Here is an 11,157-nt window from a genome sequence, read left to right on the forward strand (position 1 = left end):
AAAAAAAAAAAAAAAAAAATCACTTGGTTTATGTCAGTACTGAAAAAGTTTCAGTTTTTGAGCATTTCAGGTTTTCAGATTAGCGATGTTCAAGCTGTGTTCTGCTTCTCAATTTATAAAACTGAGAAGAGTCCTCCTACCTCCTATCTTCAGGACCTTAGGGATAAATCAAATACACCTAATTTAGCAAACTATGAAACAGATCAATCCAATCTGACCATAGTTCAATGGACTGGGGCAGGGGTCCAGAGCCCAGTGAGTAGCAGAAGGGGAGGCTACAAAGTTCAGAATATACTATCAAGGACAGAGGTTGCTGTGAGAAAGTTCAGTAGGAGTTAGGCTCTTGTGGCCCGGGATTTAGTTCTGTGGCACCGCACCTGCCTTGCAAGTGCAAGTGCAAGGTCTTGAGTTTGATCCCCGGACCGCAAAAAAGATAAAGAAAAAAAAGTTAGGCTCTTGTATCAATGTCTCTTGTCGTTCTGAGAGATGGACATCATCTCCCTTGATTCTGGATATTTTAATTTGAATACTAAAGGCATAAAAAACTCCCCACCTTATCCTTGTCTCCAGAAGACACAGGTTTGGAAAAAAGCCTGGCGATTAGGTAGACCAAGGACTTTGGCATTATACAAAACTGGGGTTGAATCCCAGCTCTGCCACCTTCCTAGCTTTGTGACCTTAGGTAAGTTACTCAATCTCTCTGAACCTGTTTCCTTAAGTGTAAAGTAGGGATGTTGTAATAATATCCACTCTTCAGGATTATAGTGCAAATTAAAACAGCCTAGTGTGCTATTAGACACCCAATAAGAGCTAAATGAATGCACATGCCCCTCTGTTTTGGCCTCCCAGACCTTTGTACGTGGGTCAGGGATGTGACGTACACTCCATTTCCTGCAAGCATTGGGGCAGGAGACAGCAAAAGACATCTTCTGCTCCTGCCTCCCTCACCTCCCAGCCCAAGGCCTAAGGGGAGGGAGAGGCAGGTCCTGGTCTTCTCCAGGGCCTCAGTTAGCCCTCCTTCCACCCAGACATGGACACAAAATGGGACAAAGGAAAGTTAAAATATATTCAAATGAACACATTTTACACACTCACTGTAAAAGAGGCAGTCGGCACAGAATGTATAAATAAAAGTATTTCCAGTTTCCTTTCCACAACCCGCTTACAGTAGCAACCTTTACCTTTGTCTGCCTTTTGTTCCGTTTTCTAGAGGATGAATCATCTCTCCACCCCATTCAGACTCCCAGAACTATTACTTCCTCCCTTGTCCCTGTACCTCACTTCAAAAACCACCCTCATTATTCCAGTAATTTCCACAGTCCTCCTGTCCCAGTTTGTAGCATAAGAGCCCCACTCTCGTCTCATCAGGCCCACGTGGTGGGACATGCCTGTAATCCCAGATTCTAGGAGGCCGAGGCCTAAAAGTTTGAGCCCAATTTGGGCTACTTAGTGAGACCTTGTCTCAAAATATAAAATTTAAAAAGGGTTCAGAATATCTCTCAGTGCCAAGGCCCTAGGTTCAGTCCCTAGCACTGCAACAACAACAAAAAATAAAAACAAAAACAAAACCCCTAAAATTTGTGGAAGACATACAGATAAATTAGTATCATGAAAACCGTACATTTTAAATGGAAAAATGGGAATTGCAAAACTTTCCTCTCTTAGGTACTACTTTGGGAATCCAGTTAAAATCTAGTACATGTGAGGGCAGGGATTTAGCTCAGTGGTGACGCTGCCTGCCTCTCAAGCATGCCCAGTACCAAAAAATAAAATAAAATAAAACAAAATCTAGTATGTGTGGTAATTAAGCCCCCAAAGCTCATTGTGTAAACATGCTGTGATTAGAAAATAGTGACCAGGGAACACTTCCAGGCTGATCAAGAGGAAAAAAAGCTAAGTACAGTGTGCTGCTTCTGTATCAGGCTGTGTACATGATAGCATTTCAGCCTCTGAACAATCCTAGGAATTAGGAACTGTTATCCTCATTCCATGAGTGGAGATGCAGAAGGAGGCTGAGATGCAGATATGAGGACCGGTGGCTGAGCAGAGGTGGGATGCTATTCTGTGATTGTGCCCAATATCTAAACCTCTGTGCTGTCTTCAGAGCCAAGAAGCTGGAGCACATTTCTTCCTATTTCCCCTGACGAGTGCTTCACTATTCCCGCCTAATTCACAAAGCGGAAACTCTGCCAGTAGAAAGGAAAGGACAGTGAGTTAGCCCACAGGGAGGAGTAAGGGAATTTGCCTATTTACCAGCATCAAGGCTATTGACTGGGTGAGTGTTCCCCTGTCTTGAACCATTAGCACTCTTTAGCTTCCCCCAAAGAAATCTAGAACTGCACCCCAGCCCAGCTCAGAGCAATAACTTGTGAGTCAGAAGCCTCGGTTTCTGCCCTGGTTCTGCCACTCCCTGGATGAGAGGCCTCGGGCAATTCATGTCACCTCAGTGGGCTGGTTTCCCTCTTACTGCTCCAAGAACAGGTTAATGTGGACAGCCTCTGAGGGCTTGCGTTGGTGTTGAGAGTCAGTGATTCCATGACAAGGCTAGGTGTATCAGAGGGAGGGCGATGCCACTTGTCTGCCTAAGCTTAGGAACAGTGAGTGGTGTCAAGTCTGAGTAGTTAAGTGCTACGAAACTCCCAACCAGTAGCCTCTGTTCTTCCTCTTCCATCTCCCCTGGAGACCGGGCAGTGTTTTGCTACAGTGAGCTGAGAGGTCAGGACCTGGTAAATGTCAGAGAACTCTTCTCTAAAGCACCCTATTGATCAAGCTCAGGGTAGACTCCTTGGTTGGCCTGGTGGCAGGAAAATTGATGATGTTCTCCTCTCAGACTCAGGAAAACAGCCCCACCCCGGGGAAAGAATGGTAATAAGGATAAAGCAGCAGCTGTTTTGAGAGAACAAATGGTTTGGATTGGGGCTGACTTTTCAAATAGTCCCAGCAACCTCTGTCAGTGCCACAAGACCTTGACTGGGCAGTTTACAGCCAACTGAGTTACAGAGTAACAAGAAACTATGTAGACTAGGTATGGCCTCCCATCTACTCAGAAGGCAGAGGAGGATCACAAGTTCAAGGCCAGCCCTGGGCAACAAAGTAAGACCTTATCTCAAAATAAAACAAAATTGTCCAAGGATTTAGCTCAGTGTGGTGCTGCCTGTCTTGCCAGCACAGGGTCCTGAGTCCAATCTCCGGTACCAAAAACAAAAAACAAAAAAACAAAAATGGGCTGAAGGAAATAGCTCAGTGGTAGAGTGCTTGACTAGCATGCATAAGGCCCTGGGCTCAATTTCTAGGCCCTGGGCTCAATTTCTAGTACTGGGGGTTGGGAGGAAATCTGTAAGAACCTGAGCTTCCAGCTTCCTCCCTCTGTGAACATTGGCTAGGGTTTGACACCTCCAAATTTCAAGGTCCCTCACTCTTGACTGTATTACCCACCCTAGGATTCAGGCGGTAGAGTGAGGCTGAGAATAAAAGTAGGTTTATTCCAGGTAGGAGAAGATGGTAAACTTTGGGAAAACTGAAGTAATGAATCAGAGTATTTTTATTATAAAAAGAAACATTTCCTGTCTAATTTAGTGCGTTCAACAGTTACTTCCCCATCCCCCAATTTCCTGGTCAAGACCATGATCCAAGACAGTCAGTTTATACTTGAACAACAGAAAATGTAAAACAGGAACCATTACAACCATTCAGAGTTGGCATAAAAGAAGGTTAAGTATGGGTCTGTACACAAATGAGTAAAGACTAATTGTAAAATGCTTCGGTATGACACAAACTAGGTAAAAAAAAATGAACCCTCAAAGTAAATATCAAATGTTGAAAATGACAAAGTTCAACTTGCTTTGAATCAGGCAACAAGTGAAGAACTGTAGAGTGCTCACAAAGAAATATGTTTAAAAAGTGACTCATCCAGCAATGAACTTGCAGTATATAAATACGGTGCACAATTGAGCATTCTTTGTAACACATGAAGTCAGTTGTGACAGCCATTCTAATACCTCACTGGAATCCCAGAGATGCAAGAGGCAGAGCACACTTAGGTCAGCTGGGCAACTCCTAGTACCTACTCAGTGTGTCCCCTTTGAATAACCCCAATGATGGCAATAATCTCTGTAATCAGAAACCAACGGCCTCTTAGAAAAATAACTGGAGGCCCTGGCCCAAGGCCCAAATCAACATTTGTGGCCTGGCCTGCTACTTTGCACAGACATGCTACTGGACAGCAGCCAAAATCTGTTGCTTCTCAATTGAGAGCCCAATTCCAATGGCTCCAGGAGGTGGGAAAAAAAATTGGTTCCTTTTCTCAGACCAATTGTTAGACATGACCTGGAAATAAATTTCTAGGTGTAGGAATCACTTTTTTCAGTAGTTCAAGAACCTTGAATCCTACAAGCACCTCTGCTAACCAAGTGATTTTAAACAAACTTTGGTTTTCTTCTGACTCTGCTTATCATCAAAATAAGGAGAAAACAAACAAACAAACAAACAAAAACTTCACGGCATAAGGAAGATGAAGTATGCAAGAGCATGCATCCTAGTACCTGGCATATAGCGGGCATTCCATATATTGTATTTTGGATGGATGAATGAATGATATAAGCAGAAGGCTGTTAGCTAAGAGGACTATAGAAATATGATCATTTTTATCGTCACTGCCATCAGAAAACTCCAAGAGGAGCCTTCACTCTTGGGAAAAGAAGGTACAGAGAGACAAATTCATCAGTATACTTTTTTTTTTTTTTTTTGTACTGGGGATCGAACTCGGGTCCTGGCACTTGCAAGGCGGGCGGCAGAACCACTGAGCTAAATCCCTGGCTGTACACATTTAAATCATAGTTTTATGATTAAACTCTGAGATTAAACTCCAGTACTTTCCTAGGCCCCATTTTAATCCTCACACAAGGTGGCAATATCATTATATCTCTCCTATGAGAGGACACTATTGTTAAGCCCACTTTACAGACGAGAAAGCTGAGCTCATAAAGGTTAGGTAACTTGCCCAAAGTCACATGACAGGTAGGCGATGAAGGCTGGGAGATGAACTCAGGGGATCTGACTTCAGTGTGTACACTCTCAACCACTGCTTTTTTGTTCCTGCCAAATGGCTAAGGAGGTCTTCAGGGGAAAGAAGGGCCCAGAAAGTTCTGAAATCTCTCAGAGCCCTCTATCTGCTTCTGGGAATTTTGGAAATTGCCGGGATCCAAAGACAGGCCTCGCAAGCCTGCCCCCGCAACCCCCCTCACTCCAACGCCGGGGTGGCTGGGGGTAGTTAGAGCGGTTACGCACCAGGCTGAAAGGCAGCTCCGATGGACTTCAAAATGGGGCAAGCTAAAATGTGCCCACCCCAACCCTTTCATGGCTTTTGAAAAGCCGCAGCTCGGGCTTCTGGCCGCGAAGAAGCTCGCAAGGACCAGGGTTGGGTATTCCGGCCAAGTTAACATGGGACATGGCCAGCGCAGGTCGGTCTCCGGGGCTCAGAAGAGGCCTCTCCACAGAACGACGGCCCCTAAGGGGATCTGCCATGTGTATCCTGGGGGCACCCGGGCTCTGGCTGTCCATCCGCCCGTTTCCACGGAGAACCTACGTACCTGGTTGCCCAAAGCGGGCCACACGCAGCCCCGAGCCAGCTCACCTCGATCCCAGCCACGGTTCCCCGGAGAAAGCGCTCGGAGGCCCAGAACAGCCAATCCTCTGCCCCAGACTTGCTGAGAACTCCTGGGCGAGCCTTCCAAAACCGAACGCTGAGACTTCGCTGGCCAATCAGCTGCGGTGGAGGGGAAGAGGCGTGTCGGACCCCCGCCCCTCCGCCGGCCTCCAAAAGCCCGTGCCAAGATTCCCTGGGTCCAATCAGCGGCCGAGCAACGGGAAGGGGGCGTGTCCTCCCGGCCCTTCCCTTTGCTCCGCCACCTTTCGAACCTCGGCGTGAGGCGCCCCGGTCCTTGACGTCAGTCCCCAGGGCCTGAGCGGCTGCGCTGGCTTGGGAGCCGGGCGGGGCTGCATTCCTGGCCCCGGGTGCGGCTGCGGCTGGCCTGGCAGGATACGCGTGACGTGAGGGATGCCTCTTCTCCTGGGCTGAGGCCAGCGCGTGCAGCACTGAGTTCTTCGCTCCGCGTGGCCCACTAGGCGGCTCTTTCTACTGGCAGCTCCGAAAACACTCTCACTTAGCAGCCCACCTGTGTTCTGGCCTCGGGGAGGGAAGGGGTCAGTCAGTGCTGCGGTCAGATGGGCTTCAAAGTCAAAATGTCTTACAGATTCTAATCTTGTATCTGTGCAACTTGGGGCCGGTAACCTAAACGAAGCAGTACTTAAAATTTTTGTACTTAGTCGGAACCGTTCCTTAGGGACCTACCCTGTCGGGGTTCTTTGACAGATAGTAACAGATCCAGAAGGCCAGGCTGCTGAACCAGGAACTCTCTGTCTAGCTCACACTGAGAAATAGGAAAGCCAAACTCATGGTCTATCAGTGCTTGGAAAACCCCAATCCTGATGCCACAAGCCACATGAGCCTACTAAAGTAGAAATTGGGAATGTGTGGCTTCCCAGTTAGATGTGGTTAAGGGTGTGCAGAGACTATCTGGTGTTTCCAAACATATTTGCAGGCTTGTGAATGAGACCATTTCCATTGTTAACATCTTTATAATTTAATTTTTATGATGAGAAGATAGGGTACTTCCATAGTTGAGCGGAACATGCAAGACCTCACCAGGAGGGGAACATCTGGTACTCACATAATAGGGTTGGAAGTGATAACCACCAATAAACAGGACTCTGTTTAGAGAAGGTTGACTTTGGAGAATGTCACTTGGTGTCTTTCAGGCCAAAACCTGTTTTTACCCCAGAACCCAGATTGAAGTGCATAAGGAAACTTCTCAGGCATAAAATTTGAAAGGGCTCCAAAAAACTCAATAATCAAGATAAATAACATCTTAATGCAGTATTTAAAAATTAAAATTAATGCAAAATATACATGAAAAAATATCAAAAAGTTAAAAAATAGGCTATTGTTTATGACTCCACTTTTTTTTTTTTCTTTTGGTACCAGGGATCTAACTCAGGCAGTGGCACCACTGTGCTAAATTCCCAGCCCAACTCCACATATTTTGTAATGGGAGCATGATGGAATTTCCAGTCAGCAAATTTGGGGTCTTGATTTCACAGGTGCCAGTCTGTGGTCTCTTGGCTCTATTACTTTGAGCCTGTGGAGGCACATCATGTCAGCTGGGAAGCAAAGAAAGGAGATGTCTGGGTCCCGATGTCCCCTTAAAGTTTCCCTAATGAACTAATAATTCTCCGGCAGACTGTCATTGCAATGACTTTATGAAGATGACAATAGCATGTGAATAGATGGGGTAACATGGGGATTTAAATGTAGCCATGTTTTTTGTTTGTAGTACTTTTATCCACTTTTTCTGTTTGGGCTTGAATATGGGAGGATGTTGAATAAATTCATATTAGTGTGCATATTTTTCGTTTTATCTCAGGCTCCAATATGTTTCAACTCAGTGCTGTTTTTACACTTGGGGAAGTAAAGTCTAGGAAAGGAGATTAATCTGTTCAGCCTTAAGTAAGTGACAAACTTCCTGTCTCCCAATCTTCTTATTTTTAAAGTGGGAATGCTTAGGGCTGGAGGTGTAGAGCAGCAGTAGAGTATTATTTTAGCATGTATGAGACTGTGGGTCCACTCCCCAGCTCTACATAATGAATGCATAAATAAAATCAGACTGATCATACTCACCTCTCAGTGTTGCTGTGAGGATGTTGTAAGATAGTATGAATGCTTAATAGGCTGAGTGCTTCAGCTAACACTGGATTGAAAATATTTGAAAAATAAAAACAGTAAAAAGACAAACCAAACAAAAAAGAAAATACTTGAAAAATAAATTGCATCTGTATTGAACATGTACCGACTTTTTCCTTGTTATTATTCCCTAAATTATGCAATATAACAACCATCTATGTAGTATTTACAGTGTATTAGGTTTTATAAGTAATCTAGAGATGCTTTAAAGTACATGGGAGGATGTGTTTAGGTTCTATACAAATACTACATCTTTTTATGTCAGAGACTTGAGCATCCTCAGGGGTTCTAGGAGCCATCTCCCCATGTATATCGAGGGCAACTGTACCTTGGTACAAATGCTGCTGAGCCAGCACGGATCCCTCCGGCTTCATATCCTGCGTTTGGACAGCTCTGATCACCCACTGATGCTGAGACTTGTTCACCTGAGTTTCTAATTGGCATGTATCCTATTCTAAAGAGAGCAGAAAAGACTTTCACACTCTACTGACAAGCCACCTTATGATATGTGAGCTAACTCTGGCTTTATTTGAAAAATGATAATGATCATTCTAAAGTCTCCCACCTCCTGGTTCCAGAGATTGAACTCAGACCTTGTGTGCTTTCGAGGCAGGCACAGTACCCTGAGCTAAATCCCTAGCCCGTCTAACCTCTTTTTAAAAGCATCCTTCTGCTTATGATATTACATAAAGCAACTTAGATGGCAGCCCTGTTATTTGGAACTTATAGTCTGGAGAAGCATAAAATATCAAAGTCTCACAGACAAATGGTACCTTATAGAAATATTTAAAAAAAAATCTGTATAATATATTTAAAGCAAAATATGCTTTAGCTGCTTCTTTAAAAATCTCAAACACTGGGTAACTTTAATAAGAGAAAATTATTTTTTCTCTATGAAGAATGAGGCCTAATTGGCCTCCTCAGTGAGCACTAAGAAAGGGCCTGCAAGCTTGCTAACGTGCTGCAGGGAAAAGTAAAAACACCTGAGGTTAGTTTGTTTACCAGGGACAAGTACCATAGAGTGGCGAGACAGATGAATCCTGTGGAACTCTAATTGCTTGTGCCCCTGTCTGAGTGAATAAAGCCAAGATGCCCAGTCACTCAGGGCTCTATGTCAAAGAGAGATATGAGCCCCCTGGCTCTCCAGATTTTAACCTGTTTTGGTGTCTGTTTATTTTTCATTCTTGTCACTCCTCGGTCAGGTTTGAGCTCATAGGCTGGCTCTTACATCTCACAATTCTGGAGGCTGATCGAGACGCCAGCCAATTCCATTTCTGGTGAGGGATCTCTTCCTGGCCTGGACACCTTCTAACATGGGAGAGGGGCGAGGAGAGAGGGAGATTAAGCAATCACAAGAGCACAAGAGGGGACTGAACTCACCATCCTGATAATAAGATAATAATCTCAGAATTGATATTAATGTATTTGTGAGGACTGAGCCCTCAAGACCTAATCATCTCTTATTAGACATCACCTGTCAACACTGTTGCTTTGGGGGATGGTTTCCAACACATGAACTTTAGGGAATACGTTCAAGCCATACCGATTTTCAAGGTAGCAAACATTCTGTTGTACACCTTAAATAAATATAATTTTTATTTGTCAAGTCTCAAAGTTGGGAAAAATAAATAATAAGTGAATAATTTCCTAGAAGACAGAGAGCACATGTATCATTAAAGTTTAAGAAGCAAAAGACCCAGCATCCTCAAGGTTCTGGAAGGAAACATTTCTTAACTTTGTTTTTTGAATCTCCCTTCCATTTCTTATGGGTGTTTATATTGGCCAATGTCAGTTGAAAGCCAGTGTGAAAGAGAACCTCCTGATGTAGTTTTGCAGGGCAAAAGCAGAGAGGAAAATGATATGGAGTGGATCAGGAGGGCTTGTATCACGCCAACTAAACTGATTTAAACAAGGAAAAGATTCTTTTCTCACATCACAAGTTCAGAGGCAAGGCAGGGTTCTGGAATGACTCCAGGAAGGCAACGATGTCATTCAATACTGTTCTGTCGTCCTCAGCACACTGGGACCATCTCTCCCCACAAACAAAGCTGGTTTGTATATGTGTAAAATCAGCAAGGACTATATCCCTTTTTATTCATCAAGTTTTTAAAATAGACTACTTTTTAGAGCAGTTTTTTTTTCTGTTTGTTTTTTGAGATGGGGTCTTGCTGTGTAGTACAGGCTGGCCTTGAACTCACTCACTATGTATTTCAGGCTGGCCTCAAAATCATGACACTCCTTCTGCCTCAGCCTCCTGAGTGCTGGGATTGCAGGCGTGCACTACCATGCCAGGCTACAGCAGTTTTAGATTCACAACAAAATTGAACTGAAAGTATAGTGAGTTCCCTTTTATACCCCATGCCCCACACCTGCATGGCCTCCCTCCACTACCAACAACCTCCACAGGAATGGAGGTGTTTTAGTCAGCTTTCTTAAAAAAAAACACACACACACAAATCTTTATATGTATTTATTACTTGATGTAATAAAGCTTATTTTCATTAACAATTTGTATTATGCTATGGGTTCCTCCTCCTCCTCCTCCGGATTGAACTCAGAAAACTTGCACTTGTGAGGTGGGTGCGGTGACCATAAGCTAAGCCCCGAGAAACATTTCTTAGCAAGACAAACTAACAGAGTAAATGTGCAAGAACCTTAATAACAACTTCACCATCATTTTCGTATAGTCCAGGTAGCCTTGAACTTGCAATCCTCCTGCCTCAGCCGCCTGAGTGCTAGAACTACAGGAATAAGCCACCAAGCCTGATTTCCAGGCACAGTGGCATACTTCTGAAGTCCTTGCTATGTGAGAGGCTGGAACAGGGAGATCTTTTGAGCTCTACGAATTGGGCCAGCAGTGAGATCACATTCCACTGTCTGTGTATGTCACAGTTTATTCATTCACCTACTTACTAACATAATGATTTCTGTCTACTTTGATAATTATGAATAAAGCTGTTTATGACACAATTATGTAGGTTTCTGTATGTGGATAAGTTTTCAACTCATTTAGGTAAATACCAAGGACAATTTCTGGGACACTGTATAGTAAAAGTATGATTAGTTTTATAAGAAACTGGCAAAATGTCTTCCCAAGTGGCTGCACCATTTTGCATTCCCACCAGCAATGAATGAGAGCTCCTGTTGCTCCATACCATTGCTAACATTTGGTGTTATCAGTGTTCTGGATTTTGCTAATTCTAATAGGTGCATAATGTTATCACGTTGTTTTAGTTTGCAATTCCCTAAGAACATATAATGTTGATCATCCCTTTATATGCTTATTTGTTACATATATAATATAATGTATTATTATATTATATAATATTATGTATTATTATATTATATAATTATGTATT

At 43.7% G+C, this 11,157-nt stretch overlaps 1 protein-coding gene across 2 annotated transcripts in view; it reads right to left on the reverse strand.

Moving 5' to 3' along the window:
- The window catches only part of Avpi1 (arginine vasopressin induced 1), a 9,435-nt gene extending 3,706 nt beyond the window's left edge, over positions 1-5,729 (reverse strand). The window contains exon 1 of one of the 2 annotated variants that reach the window (XM_010620388.2): positions 5,633-5,729. The gene's annotated coding sequence lies outside the window, so the exon portion shown is untranslated. Of the gene's footprint in view, positions 1-5,588 lie in introns of both variants that reach the window. The other variant, XM_010620387.3, reaches the window with a different exon arrangement.
- Positions 5,730-11,157: the final 5,428 nt, after the last annotated feature.

Source organism: Fukomys damarensis, unplaced genomic scaffold (genome assembly GCF_012274545.1).
Source record: "Fukomys damarensis isolate Sample0158 unplaced genomic scaffold, DMR_v1.0_HiC HiC_scaffold_8, whole genome shotgun sequence".
NCBI lineage: Eukaryota > Metazoa > Chordata > Mammalia > Rodentia > Bathyergidae > Fukomys > Fukomys damarensis.